Source organism: Liolophura sinensis, chromosome 4 (assembly GCF_032854445.1).
Source record: "Liolophura sinensis isolate JHLJ2023 chromosome 4, CUHK_Ljap_v2, whole genome shotgun sequence".
Classification (NCBI taxonomy): Eukaryota; Metazoa; Mollusca; class Polyplacophora; order Chitonida; family Chitonidae; genus Liolophura; species Liolophura sinensis.
In genome coordinates, this window is record NC_088298.1 from 10685150 (window position 1) to 10690570 (window position 5421).

Sequence of the window (5421 nt, forward strand, 5' to 3'; positions counted from 1 at the left end):
GTAATACCTAGAAATAAATCTGTAATAATTTACACATTCTGACTTAAAAGATTAGTGTTAAGGCAAACGCACATGCCAGAGTTCATAATCGAACTACTTACATCCTATTGTGTCTTGTTTTTTCGACAATGGAGTTAATACTAATTTGTATACAAAATGAATTTGTTCAAAATAAAAACTCGGGACAACCTGAAACTCATTTAAATAATACCACACCTGCAATTCTAATGAATGTTTCCAAGCCACTTAACAAAAACAAGATAAAATAATAAAAACACAAAACTGTTTCATTAAATTGCCACTTTTGTGTTTAATTTCAATCACGCAATAAATGCTTTGTGGGCAGCTAGGCGATGTTGTCTTTTTTTCCTAGCTTCAAGAATTTTACATCTTTAAATGTTTTGCGGCGTGAAAAACTTAATTAAAAATGCTTCGGCGGTTGCTAAAATTCCGACTGCTGGTCCCCACCCCTCCTGCTATATATATTGACAGAGGTCAACCTTGAGGTAATGGCCGACCTGCGTCGTAAGCCCTTTGTAAGCCTCTCTCAGCCAAAGCGGCTTTTGTCAATTAACAAGTGATGATGGGTGGAAAATAAACAGTTGGCCGTAAACAGTGTGTTTAACAAGTCCCTCTCTTAGCAGGGCTGCAGGTTTGTACCACATGTGGAGGGTATTTCTACATGCAAGCCTACAGAGGCCTCCTTACGGGCCCCAAATCGCAACCAGGGGGGTGGGTAGAAGGGGGGCTTAGATACCCCTTCCACCACCTCGGCCGAGAAGGAGGGCAGTTTTACCGCGAGTCCTTGTTCAACCGTACCCCAGTGGCGGCTTTTGGAGACTCCCAGGTGCCTGCCCGTCTTCCCGAAGAGGCCCAGCGTCCAGGGCCGTATCACATCAAAGACATTTCACAGGGAAAACAAAACTAGCGGTGTTTGCACTGGGATATAGCCCTTGCCGATCTAGGCGTACCCTCGCACGCACCTCTAGACACAGTCACTAATTGTAAAATGTGAGGAACAGCGAAAGCTTAATCACCTACCTTGTCTTTTCTAGATGCCTCCGTGTCACAATGTCTGCAACGGGGACCGGGCGGTTCTGATTCCCTCTCAAGCGACGTTCCACCGACGACGTCCACAGCAAAACGTCCAATTTGGACGTGACTGGTTTTCGCCAAGGTACATAAATGACGAGAAGAAGACACGCTTCGCAGATAAGCGACGGTTCTTTGTCGTCGTAGCCATTAATGCCCACGTCAGATGTTCTTCGTAGTAACAATGATAGGTAAGTTCGTCACTGCAAAGTCATGCAGGATTCTATCGTCTCAGTTCCCAATGGCTAAATAATACAAATCCATTCTTCACAAGAAGACAAGAAACTCCTGATATGTCTTAACGAAGGAGGGTAGTAATGCACCGCTTTGTTCTTCAGGTGGTGACACTGACGCTCCGTAAAGTTCTTCATCGACTAACAATTGCATGCTAGAATGTATTGCTTGACATGTGTACGAAATGAAACATCCCATCCTATGCTGCCACTGGTAAACGGATACGTTCATGAATGGCAGGATAGTTATAGTCTTCAAACGATAGAAGTATACTGGTATATGAATATAGGTGAGTGACGTTATATCGTGACAATCGCTTTGTTGAAACAGGTCTTCAGGTCTTAACCTATAGGTTGAGTTCTTCAGATTTTAACCTGTAGGCTGAGTTCTTCAGGTTTTAACCTGTGGGCTGAGTTCTGCGGATTTTAACCTGTAGGCTGAGTTCTTCGGGTTTTTAACCTGTTGGCTTAGTTCTTCAGGTTTGAACCTGTAGGCTTAGTTCTTCTGGTTTTAACCTGTAGGCTAGTTCTTCACGCAATGGAATGAGCACGCGTCAGATAATGGTAATGGTATTCTTTGCAACACTAACAGTATATTATAGCAATCGTCATATAAGGATGTTGTCTTCAGGTAATTACACTTTCACTTTTCACGTTAGAATATGAACAGTTGTCACATGCTGAATTTAATCATTCTTCATCTTGTGACATTATTAGTCGTCTTCATACATACACACACAAGTAAGGTTTTTTTTTTACCTTCAACCGTCGCCATGAGAATCGCACTTTCTCTTTCGTCATCCGCATAAAACTCTACTTTGATCCGCCGCAGCTTACACACCTGTTGGTGGAATCAAAACACCACTTGCTTACACAACACCTGTTGGTTCAAAAATGGCGGAGAGGGATTCTTCGTATCTCTCCTGTACTTAGTAGCACATTTCCTTGGTACTCCCGCACTCTGTATCAATTAAGGATGGTATAATCCCGACAAAAGCGCACACCCGCATCCCACTCATGTCAGAGCGTGTTGTATCCCCTGAGATGCTGTGCTCGACATTAATCCCCGACATGGGGATTATCCCATGTTTTGGCATTCGGAGAATGTGTCTAATAGTCCAAGGAGCACGGTGAAACCCTTAAGAACGAGACAACCAATCTATCTTCCACCAGCTGTTCTGTGGACTCGGAGGTAAAGTACCCTTTATGATTAAATAAGAAATAAGACTAAGCCAGTGAACGCACCCTGATACCTTCACCTGTCCAGACCGCGGCAAAACAAGTCACGCAAGGTGCGGTATCCGATAAGGATATAGCTAATACTTAGTGGGGTAGAACCTCAAAGTATTTCACGCAGACACCTGCTTCAGTATTGTTTTCTCCTGTCCCATTTCTTTGTTTCGTTCTCGAATCTAACATGAATTGCACTGTATCCAAGTCCTGGTATCTTGTATCCATTGAAGTGGTCGGTCCATCGCAGTTGTCGGTCCATCGCAGTGGTCGGTCTATCGCAGTAGTTAACATGAAAATATGATCTCTTTTGTAATTCTTGTTACACCTTTGAAAGACAACATGTGCTCTGTTAGTTCATGATGAAACTTAAGCTCATACGGCCAGAATTTCACCCGACTGAATACCTGTTATTTTGCTTCAACCATGTTGAGATATCAGACATGGTGTCCAATAAACTTGTAGCAAGATTCTATCGCCCTTCACCGCAAATCGCTGAACGGGAGTTACCTGTGTCCTTTCTTTGAACCTTCGCAGGTAAACACAAATGGTTATCCTGAGAATGAAGGCGCCACTTGACAGCAGAAAATCTCAAAGTATCACATGGTCACATTATTTACCTGTTCGCATGAACGTGTCTCAGGTGACAGGGGTAAAATAATACCATGGAAACACCAGCCAATACATATGTATTATCGAAGAACTGCCCGGACCACTCGTCCAATCCATGGATAGCAAACAGTCTGTTAATGTCGATGTATTTGCACGTATCCCCATGAAAGATCTACCATGTATTCCTGAAGATTCCGTTTAACCCAAAGTCAGTCAGTCAGTCAGTCAAAACTCCCTGTCAAGAACACAGTTAATGTATAGTTCGCAACAACAACTACACTGCAAGGTGGATGTTCGATAGTTACTGAGCAATAATTATCTTCACACGATATTTCAGTCATGTGGCATGTGACAGGACCGATGACCACTGCAGGTACGCCCACTGGGCATTACGTCCATGTACAATCCAATAATAGTATCACAGGATATCATACCCAGCATATCGTATCAATGTCATCGCCATTGGTAACGATATCACTATATCAATGGTAATGCCAAGTAACATTATTCTGGAGTCATTATCATGGTGTCAGATTTATACCTTTACTAATGTCGCTTTGTTTATGAAATCCTGGCAATCCTTTACAACACTCTAACATGTTAGTTAGATTGTCCAGGTGACTGGACAATCATTAAATATTTGAGATAACCATCTATATGCCTAGCAAAGAGTAAATCCTTGTAAGCTTGAGACTCTAAGCTTGAGACTGGTGGAAAGAATTCCAGGCAATCTGGATAGACGTTCAACCATCCATTCAGTTATTTTTCACTGCATGATGCCTGACGGTCACGAAATCCGCAATCAAGAAACGGTAATCCAAACTTTAAATTGTTTTGGTAACGTTGAATCAAGTCTGGAATGAACCAAAGCTCACAAGAGCTATTTCAGAAAAACACCTAAATGTCCGTATCATGCGCACAATGCACTACGTACGTTGTAAATACTGTAGCTATTACAGTATTTTCTGGTATCCCTCAACACTACTCACTCAAAAGTTCACAAATGATCAATTATTGATCAACCAAAAATCAATTTTGTTGACAATTTATGAATAGTATTCAATAAACTAGCACTCCAGCGACGAAGAATGCAAGCTGTTAAAGTCTGTACAATCCGGGTTCACTCCGATGCTTTTAAAACACACGTGCGAGAAACTAAAGTCCAGCATCTTTCTATGCAGAAATATGTCAGGGTATCTGACAAATTCCAGGCACAGTTTGTTAACAGCGTTTCACATAAATATCTCTTGAAGAATTAGCAGTTTTGGTATTTCTTAGAAATCTCATTCTTTCTTCCAGACTGCTTGTGCTAGTCCAGTGGTAAAACCTCCCCATGAAGTTGTACACAGACGTACATGCCATGACGAGGACTGCATGATGATGTCTTGTCGTCCTGAATAAGACCCATCTCGTGTGAAGTCCTGTAGAAGCAACAGAGAGAGAGAGCGTTAAGAGAGACCGTTCTATCCAGAGTGAAAAACCAAAAATGTGTGATAAGGCCAGCGAGAGGAAATGGCTTATGTATAAATAAAAGGTTTGTAGTTCAATGGATAGGAGTGACCTTAAGAAGGTTCCTTGCTTCAGTATAAACGGGTGGGATTCGGGTAAAAACATGACATTTAGCCCTCGCTGGTCTGATATTTCCGAATATGAGAACATCGATTTTACAAATGCTCCCTGACAGAACTTTGCGAGTAGCTCGCCGCGACCCGCCGCCGTTGGAGAGGGAGATCAGAATGTCAGGGGTCGCTCTGAAATAATCTAATCAAATTGCGGATGCGACGACCACTTTCTGATCTTCCTACGAGAAAAAAAAATAGCTTCTGTAGTTCTCCAAAATTCAGCAATGGTTTTGACAGTTTTTTGTATATGCTACAAAGAAAACTGCAAGTCTTGTGCAATAACACTGCCAGAGAACGCCTTTCCTTTTTGTATGTTTGTCTTTTTGTCTTTGTTATAATATGCCATATCCGTTATTTCAGATTTCATCTTTCCACGATCTGACATTTTGTTTGACCCTTCCCTCAGTATCAGATGTACCCTAAGACATTTTCAGCCGGCGCTCTAACATTTCCCCGTCACGTATAAAGCTCTTTTCACCTTTACAAATGACCTTCACCTCCGTGACCTTGGCCCTTGGAATGATCTTTATAAATGTGAATCATTAGCTGCCCTTTCGGTAAAGAACAACAGTCATTCTAGTCTTGTGGGGAAGCTTAGCTGGATGCATGCATGAGTGGGTTGACTGTCGGTC

The 5421-nt window shown here is 42.2% G+C and overlaps 1 long non-coding RNA gene across 1 annotated transcript; it reads left to right on the forward strand.

The window, feature by feature from the left end:
- Nucleotides 1-741: 741 nt before the first annotated feature.
- On the forward strand, nucleotides 742-5089 carry LOC135464635 (uncharacterized). Its single transcript, XR_010443671.1, has 2 exons — nucleotides 742-1283; nucleotides 4467-5089. It is a non-coding gene; the product is annotated as an uncharacterized LOC135464635 (long non-coding RNA).
- The last annotated feature ends 332 nt before the right edge of the window (nucleotides 5090-5421 follow it).